Source organism: Anabrus simplex, chromosome 5 (assembly GCF_040414725.1).
Source record: "Anabrus simplex isolate iqAnaSimp1 chromosome 5, ASM4041472v1, whole genome shotgun sequence".
In the NCBI taxonomy this organism is placed as follows: Eukaryota; Metazoa; Arthropoda; class Insecta; order Orthoptera; family Tettigoniidae; genus Anabrus; species Anabrus simplex.
Window position 1 is genome coordinate 453,629,760 of NC_090269.1, and position 27,728 is coordinate 453,657,487.

At 38.5% G+C, this 27,728-nt stretch overlaps 1 protein-coding gene across 1 annotated transcript in view; it reads right to left on the reverse strand.

Annotated features, from left to right (window-relative positions):
• LOC136875116 (zinc finger protein OZF) overlaps positions 1 to 27,728 on the reverse strand; it is a 198,389-nt gene that overhangs the window by 113,989 nt on the left and 56,672 nt on the right. The window contains exon 3 of the mRNA XM_067148847.2: positions 14,599 to 14,681. The gene's annotated coding sequence lies outside the window, so the exon portion shown is untranslated. The remainder of the gene's footprint in view (positions 1 to 14,598; positions 14,682 to 27,728) is intronic.

Below are 27,728 nucleotides of genomic sequence, written 5' to 3' on the forward strand. Positions count from 1 at the left end.
AGGGTTATGGAATCTACAGCACAGGTGATGGACATTAGAACGGTTGAGATAGTGGAAGAAGGAGCCCAGTTATCAGGGAATAGTATGAGTACACTATTCATCAGCAGTGTTTAGGGGTGGCTGCAAGGGCGTCTGTACCGCATGAGAGGGCGACCTGCATACTTAGGATATTTGTCAACCTTGAAAAAAGGAATTACAATTCCTTCTCACCACCAAGATAGAAACTCACCATCTACCCCAATTCCGTTGAACACACGAAGGAGATATAAGTGTCTATCCTCACTAAGGTGTTTCAACATCCACTTATGGACATTATCTGGTCCAGGAAACATGTCCTTGCAAAGCGCCAAGGTGCTGCAGAGTTCCCACTCCATAGAGCACATTATAGTCCTCTGAAACTTGAGTGGTACAACTGAGGTGATGACGTTCCACCTCCTGCTTCAGAGTGAGGAAATCATGATGGCAATTCCTGAGACCAGACACATCCACGAAATGACTGGATAGACAATTAGCACTCGTGAGGGGTTCAGTGACGATACTGCCTGCAATGGAAATTCCCAATACTGAAGATGATCCCTGGCTCTGGAAATACGTCGATGTTTAGTCCACACTTTAGATGAATGGTATGTGATGTCATAGATGATGCATATATCTCCGATGAAGCTTTCTTACTCTATCGAATAAGAACTAATGCTTTAATGCAAAGTTTTTAAAATTTTACAAAATTGACCACAGTGGGCTACCTATGATAGCATTTATGAGCGTGATGTCCTTCTATTATAACTCCAGCGATTTCTTCATTCTGTCAAGGATTGACTTTTTGTCAAGGAGTCCCTGAAAAGGATTAAATGGACTCCTCAGCAGCAGCAAGACCAACTTATATAAGTTATATCATTGTCAAAGCTCCAGTTATTTGCATCATTTAAGACAGCTGATGATATAAACATTGGCCAATCAGCACGTTTAAGAATCCATTGGGGAGGAACCTCGATGGATTTCTGTTTCAACAAACTAAGAATAATAGGGAATAGGTCATCATGTTTATTCTATTAAATCAGAGGAACGAGTGCTTGGCTGCATAGACTAACATCTATGTGCGAAAGTGCTGTGCGCCGTGCTAAAATACGTCGGTTCCCCTGTATTCAAAATGCATAAGTCAAGATCTCTTATTAGTGGTCCATCTCCCTTCCTCTGGGGCAAGGCATTATTATAGAGACCCATACAGGATGGTGGGCACTAAAATCACCCAATAAGAAGAATGGAGCTCGAAGATGATTTATAAGATCAATTACATCGTTGACGTTAAGTTTTTTACAATTTGTTTTACGTCACACTGACAAAGATAAGTCTTATGGTGATGATGGGTTGGGAAAGGACTTGGAGTAGGAAGGATGCAGCCATGGTGTTAAGGTACAGCCTCAGTATATGGCTGGTGTGAAAATGGGAAACAATGGAAAACCATCTTCAGGGCTACTGACAGTGGGGTTCAAACCCATTATCCCTGGATGCAAGCCCACAGCTGCGTGCCCCTAACTCCACAGACAACTCGCCCGGTATTGATGTTAAGAGACTGGCCTGGTAGAAAATATACATTACACACTGTAATGACAGGCAGCGGTAATTGTACCTCAACTGCTTCCAGTGGGGCTCTTAGTGGAACCTCTTCTCTGTATGTATCAGAACGAACAAAAACACCAACTCCACCGGAAACCCAGGCGGCATAATCACCGTTACAAATCGACTGTAACAGTGCCATAGTGAGGACTTCTGAGGTTTAGGATAGAAGCAGCAAATGCTTCTTAACCTACACTGACATCCCCATACGAAGATGGAGATAAATGCTCGATATGCATCACCTCGTCACCAGACAAGATCATGCATGCCTTGAATATCTTCGACGTGTTCTGTGAGCAGAGTTCTTCTTACAAGGGGAGCATGCAGGTTTTCCAAGAGGAAAATCTGCTGGCACAGACTCAGACCTTCCGGGTAGAGGGCGTGAGACCCTATTTGTAGGAGAGATCAAAGAACACCTCGTAAGGACGTTCTTCCTTCCTGCCTTTGATTCTTGTTTAAACGGGCTTGGAGGTAAATTCCCAACCCCAGTCAATGATGACACCTCCACTGGCTTGGGCGCGGCTTTCAACGACCTCTTGTTGGAAGGGAACGTTGTCTTCTTACCCTGCTGTGCCACCATAATTTTGTTAGCCAGCACAGACTTGTTTGTGGTCTAAGGCCAGGATGATCCCGCCTTTGAGCTTTTCTATTTGCGGCATTGCTCACAGGAGCAACTGTCATCTAGGGCGCAGCGATCTTCTGGGAAGGTGTTGCTGTTATAAATTATGAACCTAGGAGAGACTGTGCTATCATGCTGAAGTCTAGTATCTTGGCTGGGGTATTCATAGAATTGAACATAAGGCTTGCTTCGTGGTAGGAAAAACCACCCAGTGTCTTAACCTCCTGGATCTTCTTCTCAGTTATACCAGACAGTTCCTATCACAAAGAGAATGAAGCCCAGGGCAGTTAGCGCACCTAAAAGAAGTTGTGCAATCTTCTGTGTCATCAGTTCATCTTCCATAAGTACCAGACATAGATGGATTGAAACAATGAGATACCGCGTGTCCGAAACTTTGGCATTGATAGCACCACATAGGAGGAGGAATGTACGGTCTCACATCGCAATGACAGGTTGTTTCTTTTTGCTAGTTGCTTTACGTCGCACCGACAGAGATAGGTCTTATGGTGACAAGGGAACAGGAAAGGGCCAGGAGTGGGAAGGAAGCGGCCGTGGCCTTAATTATGGTACAGCCCCAGCATTTGCCTGTTGTGAAAATGGGAAACCATGGCAAAACCATCTTCAGGGCTGCCGACAGTGGGGTTCGAACCTACTATCTCCCGAATACTGGATACTGGCCGCACTTAAACGACTGCAGCTATCGAGCTCGGTACGACAGGTTGTAACCTTGACTTTCTCTGACAAAGCTGACAATTTGGAGGCAACTATGAATGAACCCATGGCAACGTCTTAACTGTTGACTTTGTGCGCAATGCGCCAGATGTGTGTCACGCCACGGTGCTTCATGTCTTCCATGAATTCATCATCAGTGTTCAGGATGAGATCACGGTGGAAGATAACTCCATGAACTAGATTCAAGTATTTGTACTTCTCCACCTTGACGGGGATTCCTCAAAAAGTGGTCGATCTTTAAGCAACTGATCTGCTTGGAGCGAAATCTTGTTTTAAGAAGCAAACCACCAATGCGAATTTTCTTAAGAACCTCAAGTTCGCCGTAGACACCTTCCATGTGATGACTGAAAAGAATCCATTTAACCAGTTTAAGGACATACCCATCGATTCTGGTAGCAACCAGGAACCTAGGGGAAGCTGGAACCCAAACTAATATGCAGCGCTTGTTCCGAGAGGATTGCCCCCCACCTCAGAGAATAAAAAGTTAACCTATTAGTGCATATAATCTGAAAATCAAGATCTTGGTATTTTGGTCTTTAAATTTGAGAAAGGTGTAATTTTATGTTCTTTGCACTTTCATATCTGTTCAGTAATTGCCTCTGAACAAGTCAGTGCCGTTAGTTAGTGTGTGGAGTTGGTCAGACCGGTACAGTATTAAGTAGAAGACAACATGGCATCTCAGAGGAGCTCTGTTCCCAGCATGTGGTAAGTATTCTGATATCCGATTTCTAATTTATTGTAGAAGTATTGTTGAGAATCTATGTGTTTGTTTGATATGCATTTTTGGCAAGTAAATTCAGGCAATTTGAAAATAACATGATTTATTCTTATGGATCCAAAAAATCGGATCACATGCAACGCAGTCTTACACTGTTCTCCTTATACAATACTAACTAAATGTTATAATCACTGTAGGATATTTCTGATCTCAATATAATGAGTACAGGACGTGTTTATTTTGGGCTTCCTGTGGCCAAGATAATTGATATGCTTGAGGAAGAGGAAGACAGTGATGACACTGAGAATGTAGCAATTCCGGCAGAGGGTCGGGACAGAGGCACTGACAGTGATTAAATTTACGATGAACATGGGGTAATCTTAACCACCTTGGTTGGAGGATGATGATCAGCTCATGTGAAATACAGCTAATGACACAGACCTTGAACTTTCACCAGAACCTATTGCGTCCTAGAAATAGTGGACTCCCCTAAAAAAGGAAACATGTTCCTGTGAGGGAAAAACAAATCAGATCCTCATCCCATGTAGCAAACTCAGTGTCTGTACCTGAAACTGCAGAAAAGTGCCAAACACCACTGCAATATTTTCAGTTGTTCTATTCAGAGAACTTTGTACAGAAAATAATAGAAGAAAGCAATAAATATGCAGCTCAGAAAAATGTTATTCCCAGCATAACAGAGTCAGAATTTTGGGTGCTGATAGGAGGCTTGCTTTTATCAGGGTACACTAAATATCCCAACAGAAGCACCTACTGGTCAGTAGATGAAGATGTTCCCAAGCTTTTAGCCACTGCATCTGCTGTAATAGATTTTAAAGTATTTTGCACCACCTGCATTTCCATGATAATGACAACACCGACCGATCATCTGTACAAGATGAGACCTATCATCGATATACTGAATGAAAATTTCAGGAGCCTTGATGGACTTGAAGAGCACTTGTCTATAGACAAAAGTATAATTCCATACTATGGGAAACATTATGCTAAGCAATATATGAGGCAAACCAATCAAATTTGGATTCAAGAACTGGGCACTTCGTTCTTGATCTGATTATACAGTGTCCTTCAAAATTAATGCTGGGAAGGAAGAAATATAAAACCGTTTGGCTTCCCAACGCAGGTCCCCGCACAGCTGAATGCCAGGACATATTATTATTAACTGTTCATTACTTTTTTAATCTATACTTACTACACGCTGTGGGGTAGACACTATTGCGGGTGATTGGAGGGAGTCTCCATGAAGATATGACTCTGGTCACCTACTGCCTGAAGAAAAAGAAAACTGTTTTGATATTATCCTCTAAGCATCATGATGCTGCAATTGACATTCAAACTGGTGACTCAAAGAAACCTGTACTGGTAACATTCTACAACCGTACTAAATTAGGAGTCCATGTTTTTTATCAGCTATCCGCAATGTATGATGTATCTTGCAACACCAGACGTTGGCCGCTTGCCATATTCTTATCCCTTTTGAATACCTGTGCCATCAATGCGTTGCCAAACATCATTATTTACAAACATTGCCTGAAACTGTTACATGGGGCCTAATGAAGCCACAAACTGATTACAACTTGCAGCCTCCCAGCCACTCTGAAAAGACAGGCATATTATCTAGGAAATGGACAGCAAGACAATAAGGTAGGACAGAGCTATTTGTGTGGTCGTAATAAGGACAGATCAACAAGAAATACTTGTGTGCGATGTTCAAGAAAAATTTGCCCTCAACATTGAGCTGTTGTGTGCAGAGAATGCTTAGATGTGTGAATGAACTACTTTCTTCTTTCTGTGCTTCCCCACAAACATGAACATACCATAATACGCTGAATAAAATATAAAATGAGATGTCTGAGACTGAAAAAAACTTCTTGTTTTTATTATACTTAGACTTTCATTTAGTTATTTCATTTGATAATTTTGTACTAAACCATTCACAATAAACCACTGTTCAAAATATGAAAGGTTTATTAAGACTTAGCAAACTGAAAATCTCCTACAAGTCTTCAAATTTAGGCCATTATTCAATTAAGAAAAATTGGACAGTGGATGGTTCTATTAATTGCAAAATTAAAAGTGTGTATAAATCTGAAAGCTGCCTTAAACTGGGTGTAAAATGTATTACAGCTGAATGTAAATTAATGGATTAATATAAAAAAACATAAAACTAACTCAAGTTAATGAAAAAAGGCAAGTGTTCCTGTCACAAAATTTCATGTGAATGCCGGAGACTTAAGGTACAGCCCCAGCATCTGCCTGGTGTGAAAGTAGCAAATCATGGAAAGAATTCACAAGCAACTGATGATCATCAAGAATGCTGAGCTGATTTGTCTTCGTCCCCTGTAGAGAACATCATCCAATTCTCAGCAGTGATGTTCCTCTTCTCACATCTGAACTGACTGTTTTCCAGTTATGAGGTCATCTATGTACAAGTTTTTGACTGTAAGTGTGGAAGCTCTAGAATGCTTGTGTTTTCATGAATTCCCCAACTGAATCAAACTCTCAACTGAAGGGTTTAGACATTCTGCTGTACCGTAAGTCAGTGACTGCTATGGAGAACTGTGCTAAACTATTCTATACAGTTCTCTGTTTCTGGATGACCAGAATTTGTTGATACTGTACCCGGATGAGATGGGCCCTAGATATCATGATTTGATATTATAATATAAATGCAGACATATGGGAATATTAAATGATGTACTGCACTTGTCCAGGGTTCCAGTGCATAACAATTTATTTTGACTGGCTTGCGAAGTGGCTGTAAGGATTTATTTGACGAGACCCTTTAACAATCCCTGGAGTCAAAGTCCATCGCCCCTACTTGAATCTCTCCTCGGCTTGCTCAAGAGCTTGGGTACGTGGTATGTCCGGAAAGGGGCTTAAACTATTTAATTCTAAGTAGGGGGAAAGAGTCTCGGACACCATAGGAATACGAATATATCAAATAAGAAGGGTGATGATATATTTTTGCAAAAAAAGTTTTTTATTATCTAAGGAAACACTTGTATAGTACACTACACAAAGATATGCCGGGATATTTATATATTCCAAAACATTAATTCTTAAATTAGGTTTGAGTTTTGAATATCCATTTCTGTCCTTTCAGATTAGCATTTAACACCTAATAACCTTCAAAATTTTTTGAAAATACTTCGAAAGAGCGTCCCCTTCCAGAACCATTTAACACACGAAGACCTTATCAGCTAACACATTAAAACATTTTATACATGTTTCACGAAGACATATCTCCCATATGGCATGAATCATTTCATTCAATTTTATTCTTCAATTTATATATCATGTTATCTGAGGTTCACTATGAAATTTCTTGAGTGCATTTAAACCACAAGACAGCTATGTCACATTCTCTATGTTAATAACCTCCTCTAATTTATCATACAGAGTATTAACTCCTCATACTTGCTTCATAGGGATTACCTATACACTAATATGACACACGACCTTTCGAATTCAACGGTGACCTTAAAATAACAGACATACCAATCGACAACCAATAGATTACATCATATCACATATAATACACCCACTGGAAGAAATAACACAACACCCTGCATTGCATTCTCCATGCCGAAAAAAGAACAGGATCTTGGCACGGCTCATCTCAGTTACCACAGATGGGTAACAGTCTCCGTCGGAACCTGGGGTCTTGAACCCAGGACTTACACGTCTGGGGTGTAAAAAACCTGAAAGCCCTCTAATGGTTTTTATTTTTAATTAAAAATACCAAAGATGGAAGGGTTTCATTTATTTGTCAAACCTGAGATATGTACGACGATGTCAATTTCTTGATTTATGCATGTCTTCGTTCTACTACGGAAAGAAACAATGAACTGAATGCATCCCCTTACAGAGTGGCCACCAAACTTCGTTCACGCCCCACTGGGCCCACTGTCAGACGGGTCGGCTTTCCCGTTCCCTTTTTTTTTCTTTTTCCTTTCCCGCTAAGCAAAGCTTTTCATGTTACTTGCTATTTCTAAATACTCATATTATCGCATTAGCGCTATCAGCATAACATCATACATATGGCCTCAATCATCTTGTTCACGAGACGTCCCAAATATCTATTCTACAAGGGAATCCACATATTTAAACACCACTGTACTTTCATACTCAAGAACCGTCCTTTCAATCCTCATATCCCGGAACCATGCACATTTAAACAGAAGACTCTAGCCTTCAGGATAAAGAAATTTCTTTATAGTTAATCGCGATCTATGTAGTTCAATTACACCCCACAGTTGGCACTTTGTCGTCTTGAAGTATGCAGTCTTAAATCTACACAGGAGGGATTTCTACAATTTTGTGACGTGGCATCCAGAATAGCTAATTGGGAATTCATGTGATGAATCATAGCCTTTAAACTTAGCCTTGGACAATCAGATCATATTACGAAACTTTATTCCCTTTCATTTACGTCACATCACCTGTAAATATACTAGGGCCTTATTAACTACCATGCATTATATCCCCTAATTAATTAAGTGAGTGGCTCAAGCCACGAAGAAAATCTCACAGAAAAATCTTACAAAACTATAATCCCCTGAAACTTGTGTTATACTCTAATAATATTCAAAGTATTTACATGCAAGCCATTTATCTATATGAATGTGACTAACTGTCCTGCCAAAGAAGTTCAAATGTACTCAACACTCAGGTATCTGCAAATCAGCTTTCCCCAGGGGGCACAACCATCAGCTTAGGCTATCATTCACTTGCGAAGGCTTCCAGAGTCATCCTATGTCGTCGGTTCGCCTGCATGCTGGTTGAATCCTCGGCTGGCGTCAGAAGGTCCAGAGTATCCCTGATGCGTTGGAGTGACTACAGTGGACCGCTAACCAGCTCTTTTCAAACCTGAAGTTCTTGGAGGTCAAATATGCAAATGAGGAAGAGCTAATTTGTTATAAATGCACTAATTGTGTCATGCACTATAACTTAGATATGACTAAGGATACTCATAAATTTAAGCACCTTAGCCCATATCGGAGTTTGTCCTGCAGCCAATATCGATACCCTCATTTGCATACACTAGTTCTCCACAATTTGTTCGATCTCGGAGTACCACACACAGACTGGTCGCACTCACAGGATATGAATATTAGGTCTTTATATTTTTTTTTATCGGTCATCAATTGACCCACTCCACTTCACTAGTCATCAATACAATGTATAACTCACTGCGTTAGAGAGAATATGGAGGACGCTGCCCAGTCTACAAAATGATGTCTGATAAACCGCTCACCGTTAGCATTGGTTCAGGTAGTACTGTAACACTGTGATCGAACTATCTTTTTATTGGATTACTTCCTTCATTTAACCTCGTTTATATATATCTCGTATACTGCGACACAGCCCACTCTATTCACTTAGATCAGTTTCATAACTATGCACGTAATAATTTACTTCAACCGATCACCTCTTTTACCATCCCGCGCCTCTCTGACACATAATCACAGTAAAATTCTTTTCACATCCAGATCATAGCGAACTGCATTAAGGAATTAATAAGTATTTAGCACACAGCGCACCATCACTCACTGAGTGTTGTCATTTACACTACAAACACTGTTCTATAAGGAATCTTCACACTGTAAAACACTGAATATTAAACTGACTGTTCACTAACAAATAGGTCTGGTGATTAGACCGAATGCACAGGATATACTAGAATATACTGCCTTCTTGCCTCTCGCCTATATAGTGGAAAGCCTTATTTTCTGGAGGGGGAATCAGTCCACGCCCCCCTCTCAAACATCGGTCTGCTGGCAGATATATTTACACGTCGAATTTAATATCAAATTAAAGCCTGTACATCCCACTTTCCACTGATCAATTTTCGTTTTGAATCCTTTGCAGGTTTGCCTGTAATTATCAAAGTGCCATTACCAATTCTCAGTAGGTGGAGCCTGACTCCGGGGATTTTGTTAGTTTTCCTGGTAGTGTCAGAGCCGGGCATCTGGTTTTACTCACTTCAAGACATTAACTACCTGTGCACTTCCCATTATTCTTATTATGTAGAATAGTTCTCTGCATGATAAATCCGCATAAAATCTCCTCATTCATCAAAGCTATAACTTGAAATTATCTATCAAGTATTCCCGAGTTATTAATGTTAATACCCTCGAAACAGTTGACAACTACGCATTGGTGCCACTAGATATTTAGGGGAACACATGGGGTGATATCATCTCATATGTTGAAACGACTTCTTTGAGGCTGTTTCGTGACCTCACTTCTCAGTCATGTGACATCTTGCCTGCTCCAGCTCTCTCGTTCAGAGAGAGTACAAATTCCACTTACGGGCGCTTGTACTCCCTTTTTTCTCAATTGCGCGCATCGAGAGGAGGGGTGCGCAACTCTACGGGGAGTGGCTCAAGGCCCTGAACCGTCAAGAGTATCCTCGTTTGGTGGCTATTTAACGTAGAACTGCGCAGAAAACGGCATATTCTCTATACAGGATGTCTCTATATACCTATGACGAGGTCATGAACGGTCACAGTACAGTGTCAGTTTGGTGTGGAAAGAAGAATTTCGACATAGCCAGACATATTCTCGACAGTCTGTCGCCAAGAGTTAAGCCTGTAATTATGGGGAGTATATTTCTTGGTCAGAAGCTAAGAGGATTAAAAGCGAGTGCTCACAATAACAGAAATAACTGCAACAAGGAAGTGAGAGAGTATTTATCTCTGAACAAGGTGCAGCTGGTATGTCACAAAATATGAAGAAGATGACGAAATAGGGTTTCCAACGCCTCAAGGCATTTTGTCGTCAAGTTGCAAGGAAGAGATATTTCAAATAACTGCTGCGGTGTTAACCAATGAAAAAATTTATCAGAGACTCGCAGATGCACCAACGTAAGAGAAACCAAGGCGAACTCCAGTCAGCTTTTCCGATAAAAGTAATTAAATTATTCCAACCACGAAATTGAACAGAGGGGATTTTTGAGATACCATCCCAATGTTGATTAATTGTAATTGTAATAAATTAAAGTAAAGAATTCTTGGAAATGTCCCACGCTAGCTCACCATTGGTCAAGACGATCACACCATCAGGGACGCCGAATTAGCATGCGAAAAGTGGAGGACAGAAATCAAGTGATATCTCCGTGATCGCCGAAAGATATGAGATCAGAATACGACACGTTAATGTGTATCACCAGTTTATTAAGTGGGATAAATTAAGAGATCCAAATCCACCTGCAAATGCTGATTTACGATAAACAACCCCCCCTCCCTCTGATATGACCACGGATGACCCACGCGCGAAACCAGGTCAACCATATATACTAGGGAGTCGAGCTTCACATCAACCAGTCGTTTGAAAAAATGATACGCTGACATGGTGACTCTGTAACTCAGTACCAGAAAACGCATTATAGATTCTGTTAGAGTTGAAAGTACGTTAATAGTCATGAAGAAGAAGACGAACAGTGATAATTATTCAGAACATCAGTGTAAATTATCAGTATCACTGTATGTGAAAATAATATATTTCTCAACATTTCATGTGTTAGGATGTACAGGATCAACGGAATGACGATAGTAATTTTTGAAAGCATTGTTCAGAGCCTGAAATAAATATTTCATGTTAGACGGTGTAATAATTATTGTAGCAGGGAACTGTAGGAGCGAGGCGATCATGAGACGGCCTCGTATACATCAGGAAGTGCCGGATAAAGAACGCGATATGCACCGGTTCGAATGAAATGACACTTCATCATATTGTGTCACATTTTGCGGTTCGAGCTCAAGGAAGAATATATTGTGCAAATGTAATGGGTCTAGAGGCACCTATAAGTGTTTTTTTTATTCTTGTATAAATCAGTGTAAATTCTCTAGTAAGGTATTAATCATGGGTAGTCACCCAGAAGTGTTTTATTGTGTTAAATTTATAAAGTGCGATATGAAGTACGAGTAAAATTACCATGGGGCCATGAGGCTTCTCATCTGCTATGAGACAATGGAATTCTACATAGGAATGAGTACACCAATTTAATATTTGGGGATGCTATCACGACAAAACGGGGTTCAGTGTAGATGAATCACGGTTACTTAACATGGTTCGCCTCCCGCATCCATGATTTTTTGATAGACCGACGAACTAATTTATATTAACGTCATAATGGATTAGATTAATTAATTGAGAATTTGTTTGTTGTATATAATGTAAATATGGGATATTTCTTTCAACTAATGCATGCTGTTTGTGGATACTTTGATTTAAGTTCAATTCAAGTGTTAGATATCCTTTTGCGCTAACCCATTTATTTGATTTTCAATCACTGCGGTGATTATTTGTATGTTAGTATGAATATTTGTTACCAGACAGCCAGATTATGAAAGTGCCAGAGAGTAAATTTTGTGCTGCGTGCGGAAGGTAATAATAATAATAATAATAATAATAATAATAATAATAATAATAATAATAATAATAATAATAATAATAATAATAATAATAATAATAATAATAATAATATTTTGTGCGTTTGCAAGTTAAAGTAAAATAATAATGACAGTGCTTCGTGAGTTGGCTAGTGCATATAATAATCAATGTGGAGATGACATATAGTGTTAAAGAATTTAATTCGGGCAGTAAGTTTGATTTTACGTAACTTGTTGATTTCACGTTTTTGGACTTTATCTTAACCATTAAAATTTGTTTAAAAGCGATAGAGGCACATGAATTAGAATGGTCACGATATGTTGAAAGCCCAGAGTGGTCTGAACCCATATTTGGAGTTGGAAGTCATGAGGGACAAAAATCTGGCATGAAATAAAATTGAGCTGTACTGTTTGTAATGATGAAATAGATGAATCTCAAGGCCTAGGATGATATAAAATGCTGATTCCGGTATTATGAGTGGCAGAATCCACGTACCGAGGATTAATTTACGAATTAAATGTCTGAAGAGTTCCAATGAAAAAAAGATGGACTTCAAATGAATTGGAAGGAATATTTTAGCAATCACCGACATTGGAGGTATTTGCCCAGCCGCAATGGGCCATAGGTTGAGAGATGTGTCTTGGGAGGACATGTGTCCCCATAAAATTAACGGCAGTACGAAATGGAAGGTGCGATCCCGAATACTGTGTTGTCCCGGCCGATATAAAGCAGATCTTGGTGGTTCCTATTGTGGAGTCTATAATTTGTATCCATGAATGAGTTGCCCCCGTTACCTTAATTTGCATGCCCCGTTCATCCCTGTGCTCATTTGGTGTGCCAATATATATTTTGACTGATTTTTTTATTAAAATATTTTATCTTTACGAACTGATCAACCCTGAGATTAAGGCTAGTCTGGGACTCAGGAGGTGAGCGGGTGCAATACATATTTTCTATGTGCACAATAAGCACATATTTATGTCTAAGGATAATCAAGAGTAGATCCTACTGCATGGTTGAGCACTTGGAAGATGTATTCTTCACTGAGTAATCAAAGACCACTCTGATATCGGTCACAGTGCTGCTCTTTTTTACTGCAGCACCTGAGTTATATAACAGCCCATTTCAATCTGCAGATACCATGTGTCCTAATTCCAGGTATTCATTCATCAATTTGCCTTTAAACTCGTTTCCTTATCCTGAAGTGTGTGCACCTCTTTCCACACATACCCCGAATGGAGGTGAGCTGCATGTATCATTTCAACTACATACCCACTCTCGTACCATCTGACAGTACTGGGAATCCAACCCAGGCCCGAAGGATGGCAGCTAATATAACTAAATGTTAAGGTATGGACGCAGACATCTTTAAAAGCCTGAGGCCCCTCACTGCTTTGTGGAAAGGTACAAGCTCAAGAGTTGGGCAACTGCTCTCTTAAACAGGGACATGTTTCACCTGAAGTATTATTCTCCCAACGTTTGCAGAAACTTGTCCAATTCTGTCCACGATAAAAGAAAAACTGAGTTTTCATCTCTAATACATGTATAGCATTCAAATTGCTGCATAGTTGGATAATCAGTAACCTCAGATCCTTCGATGGTTCACACTTGACAGTAGCAGTGACCATTCCTCTGTAGTATGCAAAAATTTTTTTTTTACAAGTTGATTTATGTCGCACCGACACAGATAGGTCTTACGGTGATGATAGGACAGGAAAAGGCTAGGAATGGGACGTAAGTGACCGTGACCTTAATTAAGGTAAGGCCCCAGCATTTGCCTGGAGAGTATGCAAATTAAACATTAACCCGGGGTCATTGCAATGACTGCAGATAAGGGTCCACCTTGTGTTACAGGCAAGTTCTCAATGAGCTGATGTGGTTCATCTGACATACAAGACAAGAGGTAACAATAACATTGGAAGCCAGTCAATGAATTCTTTTGTAATTATCAAGAAAAAATTTATCATGGACGGGCATAAACTCAATAAGTGCACCCCTGAACTGTGGAAATAATTGTTGACAACGGAATGGAGCTTGTAGAATGATGATTTAAAGAGGGTGATGCAGTTCCACCTCTTTCTATCTTGAACTGAATTTCCAAACGCAGCTCCTCAAAAGATTCTCAGTGGGAAGTATGGACTTTGCGCTCATCATAAATGTGCACTTCATTGCATAGTAACAGTCTGCCTGACCATATTGCCAGTGTTTGTAATACAAGCTTCATCCATTATGATAAGTATAAGAAAGGGATAACCCACTGTTCAAGTATAACCTTGTAAGTTACAGAAATGACTAGTTCACAGAGCTCCACCGAGCATGGCTACTGTCCGGCTGCCTGCTTGTCAATTTTGATGTTCTATATTTCTCCAGGCCAAGTAGATGGCAGAGTAAATGGGCATCAATTGCCAAGCTGTAAGGCAAGATCTCTTTCTTGCTAACATCGTACAACGTTGGCGGCACTTGTCCACAGAGAGAGTAAAATATAAACTGTACTCACTTGTTCTCTTCTTTGAAACATGGGACCAGCTGTTCAACTGTGTGTTCTTCTATGATCATTTCAGGCTTAACATCCACAGGTGGCTAGAAGAAAGAAGTACGGAAAGTAGGTGATGAAAAGTAGAGTAAAGAGGTAACAAGAATAAAAATATATAAATAAAGAAGACAAAGCTGACAAAGCAAACCTCACACTTGCATTACAAAATTCATTACTTTATCACAATGAAAAAAAAATTAAAAAAACTGAAATGAATAAATAAGTGTTTAATCACAATTATATAAATTTATATAGGACATAAAAAGGAGCACATAGCAGGAAAAAAAATAGTGAGAAGACAGCACAGAAGGAGGGAGTAAAGGAAACATGAAAGGACAAGAACAACCCCCACATCCTCACGTAGTGTCAACCCTAGTTCCCTCTTCCCACAATGTCCTTTCATCACATTTATCCAATTACATGTTCTCATCTTTATCCACATTACTTAACCTGTCACTTATTTCTTCCTTGTGTTCCGACAGATGTTTCTCATTATCCAGTAGGCATACACTGGACCTCATCCCGGAGAAAGCTCTCCTGACCATGTGCAAGACCAGTCTAAAAATGGTCAGCTGTTGAAATTAATCCCAACTCTAGAGAATGTGAAGAATTCATCAATATTGACTATGTGTAGTGATTCCGTCTTGTACTCATAGACCCTGGGTATAATTCCTGGTCAGGTCAAGGATTTCCACCTGGACTTGAGGGCTAAATCGAGGTCCGCTCAGCCTATATGGGAATTATTAAGCAGCTATATGACGGTGAGACAGCATTCTTGGTCTAGAAATACAATAATAGCAAAGAAATTTTGTCAAGCTGATCACACATCAGTCGTTCAGGATGAGCAGCAGCTGCTTAGTATGCAAAGACCCATTAGGGCTGTAGCATCATGGAGTTTTGTTTTTAAAGCACTCTGTTTGGAAAGTTCATGACTACCTAATATATTTCCTTGGATTTATGAAAGAGACTAACTGCACAGAAACTATACATTTTGCTTCCTCAGAAGCGATCCTTAACTGCAGTAACAAAAGTGAAAGACTTGCATTTAGTACATTGTCATCAAACATTATTCATCAATAGAACAATAGTTGATATCATCAACCTGAAACGTACTAATAAAGAAGGAGGGAATGTAGCTGATATTACGTGTTTTCAAACTAGTACTAAGCTAAAGGTAAGAAAGATATTAGTAACTTGTGTAGCAAATGCTGTAAGAAGAAATCAACATTCCAAGCTACTGCACTTGAAACACTCACGGTTCAATTCCTATCAGCTGAGTTTCTTAAGAATGGCTGCCTCTGTGAGGAATTACCCTAGCAGATGTGGTATTGTATTGATTTAATGTAAACATTTATACAGGCAAATCAACCTCACTAGATTATTTTATTATTATTATTATTATTATCAATGAAATACAGTCGTACCACCACACTCTTTTTTTTAAACATAACCAGTTTTCGGAGACTAAGGTCCATCATCAGTGTTAGAATTTAAATTTAATTCCACATGAGTGTGTCGTCAAAATTAGTTAAAATGAGTTTTAAAAATTTAGAATGTAGCCCTGTTGACATCAACTGTAAAATAAGGAAAAGAAAAAAAAAAGTGTAAAAATGTGCAAATAATACATGTAAACTTACAATGATGTTGTAAAAGGTATGAAGATACCATAGAAAGGGCTCGTGCTCAGGCTGTTGGTCAAGTACTAACAAATGTTCAGATTTAAGTATGGAAACACGACATTACATCACCTCAAGGTTATGGTGGAAGCACTTGATGTTTTATAATGATTATAATTCGTCATTCATTGGTCGAGAAACATCCAAAGCCTTTAAATTTAGGAACACAAAATCGAAAATATTAACCATCAACAAAGACATTAAGTTCAACATCTGAAAAGCAACAACACATCAGCATGGACAACATGGTTAGAAAGTGAAATCAAGAGCCCACATGCAGTTAAATGAAGAAGCAATTCACCTTCAGCTTCAACTTATGAACACGTCTTACAACACACATTCACGAATACATAAAAATTAGACTTGAGGAAAAGCAAAAAAAACAATTCAAAACAAAATTAGTATACTTAAGAATACATACATATGTAATAGTTTTAATAATTTAGTTGAACACAAATTTTGTGAACCAATTGTCAACATTTCAGACACACCTTTAACCCAAAATGAAACCAACCTATTAAAAGTAGATCACAATTTTAAACAAAATCTTAATAATGCCACATTAAAACAACTAATAACAGAGACTGAATCAGCTATCCAAAAAGTCCCTGACAATAAGAAGGAAACACTTAGTAACAAATGAAACTGAAAACATTATAAACAAACCAACCTATTAAAAGTAGATCACAATTTTAAACAAAATCTTAATAATGCCACATTAAAACAACTAATAACAGAGACTGAATCAGCTATCCAAAAAGTCCCTGACAATAAGAAGGAAACACTTAGTAACAAATGAAACTGAAAACATTATAAACAAACTAATCAAATGAAACAAAGAAATTAGTGCACACCAAAAACTAATCTAAAATCTAAAATCAAAAATAACAACTTGACTGTAACTAAAGTAGATCAGGGCAATGTCACAGTTATCATAAATAAAGACGACTACATCCAAAAAACAATTGACTTCATAGAAACAAACAACATAAAGGAAATAAAGAAGGACCCTACCAGGAATTTAAACATAAAAATAAAAATAAAATAAAACCTGAAGGACCCACAGTTCATCATAAACGAAAAAGACACACAAAAAGTAGTCCCAATGAACCTAAGATGCCCAACTTTAAAGTCTCTCCCAAAAATCCACAAAGAGAATTACCCTGTTAGACCCATAATTAATTGTCAGAACATACCCACGTTTCAACTATCTCAATTTTTACTTAAACGTCTATTAAAACACATCAAATTAGAAAACAGCAATTCAATATCGAATTCTTTGGAAGCCATTTCCAAAATACAATTAACAGATATAAATGGGGAAACTATAATGGTATCATATGATGTGACCAACATGTATCCCAACATTCCCATTAAAGAGACTATAGACTTAATAGAAGAAAACTTAAAGAACCAAGACAAAGTCGCATATAAATTAATGAAATTATAAATTTATTAAGTCTAATACTAGAAAATAATTACTTCACTTTCAATGGGATGTACTACCATCAAAACACTATCACTATCCACTATCAGGTTTCTTAGCCAATATTTATTTAAATAACCTTGAGAAAACCATCTTGGACATATATAAGAAAGAAATAAAATTATGGATCCGTTTTGTTGACGACATATTAGTATTTTTTAATGGAGAACCTCATTACTCCCGAAACATTTCTGGGTTGTTTAAATTTGCTTGATAGCAACATCAAATTCACTATGGAGAAAGAAAACGATAAAGAGTTAAATCTCTTGGACCTCACATTAACAAAAACCAACAATAGGATAGATTTTGATATTTTTAGGAAACCCACACAGTCCATCACCACCATCAACCACCCAGGAACTCACAAACAAGCAGCTTACAACAGATATATCAATAGATTATTAAAACTTCCCCTGAATAATGAAAACAAACTGAAAGAAATTAGAATAATAAAACAAATTGCTAAAGCAAATGCTTACAACCCAGAAATGATAGACAATATTGTACGTAAGGAAGGAAATGGAAAAAAAAAAGATAAACCATGAGAAAAGAAAGAAAATCTCTGAACGTAATCAATTTGTAACATTTACACATTTTGGAAATCAAGTTTTTAAAATCGTGAATATATTTAAGAAATTTCATCTCAAAACAGCATTTAGAACCAGAAATAAAATATCAGAACATACATATAATTCACATAGTGTCAATAAAAAAGATACATATATACCAATTCGGGAGTATAGAGGCTCACTTGTGACGACTGTAAAATGTTTTAAATAGGAAGAACTGGGTGAAACGTAAATCAAAGATATCAAGAAAATTTCAAGGCAATAACGTACAACAGATATTCGGCTTTTGCGGAACACATTTACAACAATAACCACAGCATTTTAGGGATTGGAAAGGACATGAAATTAATTTTTAAGGGTAATTATGGATTTGAATTAAATACCCGTGAAAACATTGAGATATTTTTGGTGCAGACAAGGGATCCAGATAAAATATTAAATGAAACAGTCGCAATCAACATTTTGTTTACAATCTTGAGTTGACGTAACATCAAGTGCTTCCACCGTAACCTTGAGATAATGTAACATCATGTGCTTGCAGCGCGTTTCCATACTTAAAGCTGAACGTTTGCTAGTACTCGACCAACAGCCCGAGCATGAGGAAAAGCCAGCCATTCCTATGGTATGTTCATAACCTTTACAACAACATTGTAAGTTTACATGTATTATTTGCATACTTTTACACTTGTTTTTCCTCTTTCTTATTTTACAGTTGATGTCAAGAGGGCTACATTTAAAAATTTTTAAACTCATTTTAACTAATTCTGACAACACACTCACGTGGAATTAAATTTAAATTCTAACACTCATGATGGACCTTAGTGTTCAAAAACCGTTATGTTTTAAAAAAGAGTATGCTGATAGGACTGTATTTGATTAATAATAATAATAAAATAACTATATCAGCACTGTGAAATGGCTTTGATATTTTATAATAGTTATAATGGTAATGCTCCTGACATATCTTTTTGCTAGTGGCTTTACGTCGCTCCGACACGAAATAACAGAAAAGTCAAATATTTGATTTGATTTATTCATTACCTATTTCAGGAAAAAGAATTTTGTGGTTCAAAAATCTTTCTTTAAGTTAATTACAGGTCCTTCATCGATGCAATCACCATCTTTCCCCCACCCTTAAGCCACTTCCCAACTCCCTGTCCCTCCCTTCACACGCCACCCACTCCACCATGTTGCTCCTCCCATCACAAACTTTCTTCCCCTCCTATTCCTTGCCATTCCCACTACCGGTCAAGTCGTTCACATTGCGTGCAAGGTGAGTAGTCATTCTTTTTCTTCGTTTTTCAACATTCTTTTCTTTAAAAAACCTCGCGTTAATTCTAATTTTTTCATCATCATGTTCTATTGGTTCCAACTTGGATTGGAAATTCTCCTCATATCACAGGAAGAATCCTTTATATTATAAGAAGTCGCATGGTTTTGTCTACATTTATTTTCTGTATCAGAAACATTGAACCTTAAGCAAGACAGACACCCTCTGCACCAATGTTCAACATTCAATTTTCTACCTGAAGAAACACTTGAAATAGAAGCATCTGGACTTTGTATTTAAACCAGTATTTTATACTTTTTAGATTATTCACACAAAAAGGGCAATATTTTAGTCATCATTGTAGAAAATCATTTTGATACTATTTTTACAGTCTAATTGCAACATATTGATCAGTACAACATAATTTTATCATCATTGCATCCACTCCACCATTTTATATGTATATTACCGCACCACATACACAGTTCACTCTTTTAATTTTTATTCCATAATGTAATTTTGTCTTAGGACATCGGCAAATCAAAAGTGTATCTTATTTAGGCTGATGATTACCCACATAGGGTCGAAACTAGTCCCTTGATAACATATTGTAATGTATTTATAGACATTGCAATTATTGTACAGTACTAAATTATATGTATCAATGGTATGGATGTGATTTACAAAAATATGACTGACTGATGTGCCAAACTTGTTTCCAGTAATTACTCAGCCCAGCTTTAAAGAGATGAGTATCTGTATGTCAGAAGGGAGTAGCAGCTGGACCTTCTTCAACTATATTCCAATACTAATCGCCAACTATCAAAATTTGTATCAGTAGGTCAAATTCATCACCTTCAGAGTCTACTACTTGAAACTTTTCTGCACTTCAGAATAAATGAATGTCAGATGTTGCTGCTGGATGTGGCACTTTCAATGGCTGATATGGATATAGAGGTTATTCAGCTGAGTCTATAAGTTCTGGGTATGGAATGCTGTGATTCAAATCCTGAAACAACTTAATCTCTCTTCAACTTCAGTTGTTTCACAAGATCGGTGCTACCATCATCTCACATTTTGTTTGTTTTGTTTCATTGTAGACTTTTGGGGAATCTTTTTCATAACATCAATAGGACAACAGTCAGCTTCAGAGGATACCTTAACGAACAAAAATTCAAGAGACCAAAGTTGACCAAGTTAAATCAAATGACAATAATCACTTTAGAAAGGAAGAGCAGCTGGAGGGAACAGTTTTCAATTAAGTCATAACATCAACACGAAAAAGTCCTTTTCAAAAGTTCTTAAAAATGAACAACTAAGAAAAACACATATGAACAAAAGTACTAGATACCAACAAATTTTAACATCTATTTAAGTGAACAAGAAATTGTTTTAAATTAGGTTCCCTTCCCAGTTCACCACCCCATTCAACCCTCCCCACTTTTTTAATTATTTTTATCTTTTTAAATTGGTTTTGTTTTAAGTATAACAAAGGTACTATTTTAAGATTTTTTTGGAGAAAAAGAAAATTCTATGTATTTCACCTAAGCAATATTATGTACCTGAAGATGGTCCTAAGGAATGAAATATGTTCCACAAATAATTAATTTGCTTAAAGCAAATGTAATCATGGCATGAGAATAAAAAGGTTCTAACTACATTTTTGGGTGAAATTGAGGTATTGTTATACAGCGACTGATTTTTACTACTACTATTTCTCATGTGAGTGTTATAAACCTATCTTAATTTTTATGGGATTTATGAGCAGAATAGGAAGGTCGTCATTCAGCTGGAATAAAAAGGTTCTACCTGCATCCTCCATTGTGCCAACAATACTAACAGTAACATGATGGCTGTCATAACTTATTCCACAAACCTACTACGCTGGCATAGCAGGGGGAGAGGGGATACTCCCACGTGGCGCGTCCCAGGTGGCGGATAGGGGGGTCCTAACCGGCTTGCCGGCGGACTTGAGGGAAATAAAGTACCTCTCGCGGACCAAGCACCGTACCCCCTGCCAGTGGGGGACGCACATGGAGAATACACACATGGTATCTCCTGCCTGTTGTAAGAGGCGACTAACAGGGGCCCAAGGGGCTCTCAACTTGGGAGTGTGGATTGGCGACCACGGGGCCCTTAGCTGAGTCTTGACATAGCTTCCACTTACTTGTGCCAGGCTCCTCACTTTCGTCTATCCTGTCCAACCTCCCTTGGACAACTCTTATTCTTTTCCGACCCAGATGGTATTAGAGCATTCGAGGCCTAGGGACTTTCATTTTCACGCCCTTCGTGGCCCTTGCCTTTCTTCGTCCATTTCATCATCTTTCGAAGTGACGGATCCGTTCTTTCTTCTTCTCTCTCTCGCTCTATTTACCCCCGTGGGTGGGGGATGCAGACGAATAATACACCCACGGTATCCCCTGCCTGTCGTGAGAGACGACTAAAAGGGGCAACCAAGGGATGATTGAATTAGAACCATGAAACTACTCTTTTGATTTGTACCATCACGCGGGAAACACCATGGGTTGCCTGTACTTGCGAGTAGTACCACTATATTATGTACGAAATAGGTTTGTGATTAGTAGCAGTAAAGAGGCTGGCCTGGGGGTTTCCAGTACCCATGCGTCGTACCCATGTGAGCAACACCGTGGGTCTGGTCATTGCCTGTGAGTTGTACCACTATATAAGCGACACCGTGGGTCTGCGTTGCCTGTGATTAGTTCCCACCATGTGAGGAACACCACAGGATAGTATGAGTTCCTGTGGTTAGTACACCTAGGTGAGGAACCTCATCGGTTTGCGTTGGCTATGAGTGGTGCCATTGTGTGAGAAACACGATAGGTCTGCGTTCCCTGTACAATGTGCAATACTTGTGAGTAGTATCATCATGTGTGGAACACCGTGAGTCTTCGCTACTTTTGATTAGTACCCAAACATGACAAATAACATGGTTCTACTTTACTTGTGACATGTACCACTCTGAGGGGCCTTAGACCTGGATTTTGGACCCCTTTAGATATCAAGCATCCTCAATTCAGGATTATGCTTTATGAGTGGTCCCTTGGTCAGTAATAAATTATTTATGATCTTTTTTTGAGTTGGATCCACTGTTTTTTGTTTGTCCATTTTTTGTTGTTTTTTGTTCATGTCCATCCATTCCTTCCTCATGATATTTTTTATTTTGGTCAGTGGATGATTTTGAATTTTTAGCTGTCATTTCATTTCGTACCATTAGGGGCCGATGACCTCGATGTTAGGCCCCTTTAAACAGCAAGCATCATCATCATCATCATAAATTATTAAAGTCAAGACACATTTAACAACAGCCTACAAGGCAGCAGGAAGCTGAAAACACTTGTGGTACTCTTTGCTGGTGCTTCGTTTGTTGGCCAGCCTGTCGTTACGTATGCACAAGAGAACCAGTGTTGTTTTGTTACACGTGTGTGTGCTGTGAATGTAGCATTATAATGACATCAGATTGTGATATAAAGAAGATTTTAGAAAAATCTTATTCTCAGTATATTCCTACCAGTTCTGAGAGCAGCAGTGAAGATTGTACCGGGATACACCTTCTCCAGCCAGTTAAACTGCGTGCCTTCCATAAGGCCATCTAGGTTATCTAACTTGAACTGATGTTATGCAAGATACTTGGGTTTTCAACTGTTAGATGTCTCTACCATCGGTCTAAGTGCACCCTCTGGTGGGATCAATGATAATTAATTCTTAAGGGAAAATTGACGTTTACCATTGTCTAACCTTAGTTTATGAAAACTGTTTTGTTCATGTATAAAGTTGTCTACACTTCTTCTGCTTCCTTCTTCAATAGCTACAAGCCGTCAGAAATTTGAAAATAATCTCACTAGCCAATTACAATTTGGGGTGTGTACTGAAATCCAGCGTATCTGGAAACTTCCCCTTGAAGTCTCCATTGCTCCAGTTTAGTGAGTGCAGAGGGACAGCATCCACAGCAACTAAAGGCAATGGAAGGATTTTCATAACATCTGCTAGCTCCAGCAGATCGCCTGAGGGGAAAATTCCATGTTCTGGAAATGGGGTGACTGAAGTTTCTAACCATTATTAACATACTTTTGGAATTTAATGTTTCTCATTTAGTCACGCTTAGCCTCTATATCTTTGGGTCCAAAAAGCATTTTAAAATATTCTAGAAGGTGTGCAAGTGTTTTGCCCCCTAGCCAATCATGTTCAGCCTTTTTCCTTTTACATTTAGGCCATTTAGTATGGGCACTCATTGCCCCTGTTTATGTTTCTGGAACAGAAAGTGAAAAACTTTTAAGCAGAAGGTTAGCCCAAACCAGGGCTGCATGAGTGAAAATAACTTATTTGAAGATTGTCAGGTATAACCTTGTGTGCTGTAAGAGAGGCTGGACTATATTAACGTTTGGAGTTCAGACTCCTAGGCTATGTAAATATGCTCTTATATAACAGTGTATCTGCTCATCCCATCATGTTGATAATTCTCTCAAGTCATTGCTGTTGCAGCACATCTTCCATTTATCAAATTTTAAATTAAAAAGCAAAAAGGAAAGAAATAAAATCTTGAATTTCATTGTGTTAACTTATGCTCTAGCCCACTCATTCTTACAGCTCTGTGATCGACAAGATAACATTGATGATGCGACTGCAACAAGATATGTACGAAATAATGCATTTTTCTTACTATCGAAGCCTCAGGTGTGAAGTGATGTACTAATTTGCCTACTGGTATACCAAACTGGTACAGCAGAACCCCTTTTTAAGGAATCTTAGGGGGATTAGATATTTCTTTCATAAAAAGGGGGTTAAAAAAATAGGCTGTACATCACAAGAAATAGTAATACATTTATGACTTTAACTAATGTAATGTCAATAAAAAATAAATGAGCATATTAACAAATACTAAAAACTCAAATAAACACAAGAATAACAGAAAATATTTACAAAACAGCAGACGTAACAAATTCCTTATTGCACCATTGGGAGCATAACCTGCAGCAAGGCAAGGAGAGGTAGGTATTACTGACTTGCAATTTTAAATTGAAGGAACAGAGGCCTAACATGATTTTAAAGAGATTTGTGAAAAACAGACCATAAGAACCGTGATAACTTTCTGAAATACTCCAGGACAGTAGTTGACTTCCTCTTGCCCGGATGTCTCATGGAAAGATGTTTTCTCTCAATTTGGTTGAAACTGTTGATGAGGAAGAGAAGTACCGGCAGACAATATCCAGACTCTCCACTGCTTTTCTAACATCCATCTGTGGTGCTGGGGTTAGGATAAGAAATTCTTTGAATGATGTGGCACTCGAACCCCTAATCTTCATTAAAAACTTCTGAAATGGCACTGAAACCTCCACGCCACAGCAGTCCGTTGTTGCCATACTGCTACAAACATATATGCGTGGCTTGGACTATATTCAACTTCATTTCCTCATTTCTTTCGAGGAACCAGGGCCTCCCTGTACTTTACTTTCACAGAATGAATGGTGCAGCTAGAAGCAGGATGAGCTGGACATGAATCCCTTCCTTCCTGCCAATCACACGGGAGTGTTCTTGAAACATCTTGGATTCTTAATTTAGTGGGGGTAATTTTTCCCTCCCATTCCTGTTAACACATAACAAGGCTGTCAGTCTTTCTTTACTTATTTTGCCTCCGTGGAATGTTTCTCCAAATTGAGCAAATTGTAAAACAGTCCCGTTTCATCGTCATTAAAAATATCCCTTCAAGAGGTCAAGGTAACAACTGTATCGTCATTAAGTTCCACACTCACATCGCACATGTTTTGAAAGTAAAGATTGTTCTAACGGGCGAGTTGGCTGAGCGGTTAAGGGCGTGCAGCTGTGAGCTCGTATCCGGGAGATAGTGGGTTCGAACCCCACTGTTGGCAGCCCTGAAGATGGTTTTTCCGTGGTTTCCCATTTTCACACCAGGCAAATGCTGGGGGCTGTACATTAAATGATGATGATGATGATGCTTGTTGCTTTAAGGGGCCTAACATCGAGGGTCATGTAAAGTTTGGAAAAAAGTTCTATTTATTTATTTATTTATTTATTTATTTATTTATTTATTTATTTATTTATTTATTTATTTATTTGAAAAGTGTTATTCTTTTACCACCGACTATGAACTAAAATCGCTCCAAAGGGCAAATGGTTGGAGGAGATAAGTATATGCCCTCGTTGACTTTGAACAGCTCTGCATTTTGTATGCTCACACTTGGGGTCTACTGAAGACATGACTAAACTGTCATTTTTTCTGGAATACAATTTAATTTTGTTCAATATCAATAGCCATTTTCAGTTTCTAATCTACAGCCTGTTCCCATTTATTCGACAGGGTCAGGAATGGAATGAATGAAGCCCCAATATAACGGTGAGGATAGGAAATGTGCCGGCTGCCAAAGACTGTCGCACTCCTCTGGGGCAATAATTAATGAATGACAGATGAAATGAAATGATATTGGAGAATGTTGCTGGAATGGTATAATTGACAGGGAAAACCGGAGTACCCAGAGAAAAACCTGTCCCGCCTCCGCTTTGTCCAGCACAAATCTCACATGGAGTGACTGGGATTTGAACCACAGAATCCAGCAGTGAGAGGCCGGCACGTTGCCGCCTGAGCCAAAGAGGCTCCCTCTAACTGCTTTTAATCATCTGAAATATATCTTTCACTGTAAATCACATGAAGTCTGCAAGAGACTTTCCGCCTAAACACTTATATTTTGTGAAGTTACTGATGTCTCGCGGCATGTAAGCGTACGTCAGTCCTACCTGTAGGCCGTACAACAAGCCTCACTGGAAACCGCATTCGACTCCCATACAGCTGTCATTCCGGTACCACCTACAGTTCAATGGACATGACTAACCAACAGAATCTAGCATGACAGTGACTGCTCCTTGCCGGTAACTGATTTCATGAAGCAACGCCAATTTATCATCGTTCCACACATCACTAAAGAAGCACTTTCATTTAGCGCATTATCTTAGGACTGAAATTACATAAAAACAGAAGTTAATTAATGTTTAAAACTAATTTAGAAAAAAGTATCTTTTTGTAAATTTTCATTACAATGGGATGTGCGATTGTAAATTATATTCCTAAAAAGCAGACCCATTCTTAAGTCAGGGTTCGTTAGAAGGGGGGTTTAGATAGCACTGTGTTTATAGTGATTTTGCTGGGCTTTAAGAAAATCTTTGTTAGAAGCGGGACTTTCTTAAAAGCAAGCAAGTTAAAACAGGATTCTACTGTATTCAAATAATTTCTCTTTTATTCCAGAAAAATGTATTTTATTTTATGTATGGTGTTGGCTATCACATATAAAGAAATTTCTGCCATTACCTGGAGTGGTTGGGCCCTCCGAACAATTACGCTCAACACACACTAGACCAGAGAGATGAAGATAACAATGCGGTCCTAAAGCGCCCTGCTTTTATAGCTTCTCAGAGCAGAAGATTCTAGAACTCTCTTGAGATAGGCAGAATGCCTGCACACACACCCAATTTTAAGTTTTGCCTAAGTTCCTTCTGATTTTCCCTCATGCTGTGTCTATAAGCGCACAAAGTACATCGAATGTGATGCTTTGAGGATCCAAACTGCAGCGGCAACCGAGTAGGAGGCCACCAATCACCTGATGCCGAAGCATCTAACCCAAAATACCAAGTAAACGTCATAACTGACACGGGTGAGATTTCTAGCACAGTAAATTTATCGAAATCAGTGCCTTATTTTAGAAGCTCAGAATTAGAATCAGAGAAAACACCAGTGAAGGGGAAAAGGGAACTTTCTGGAAAGAGGAAGCAGGCTCATGAAACGTGGAAGATAAAACAAACAGCAAAAAATGCCAAGCAGGTTTTGAGCATACCAACAACCACAAAGTTTGCAAAGAAAATAAAAACTACAAATGACTGCAAATGTGCACAGTTTGAGAAAACTCGTTTATAAATTACAAACTCAAAATGAAAAGAGACATAACATATTGAGGATGATGGAATGTTATAGCAAATTATGTCAAACAATTCGTGAAAGATAGAAGTCAAGAGGAAAAAACAGATTTAAATACATTTCTTTTTACCGGGAAATGAACGTGTTACTGGGT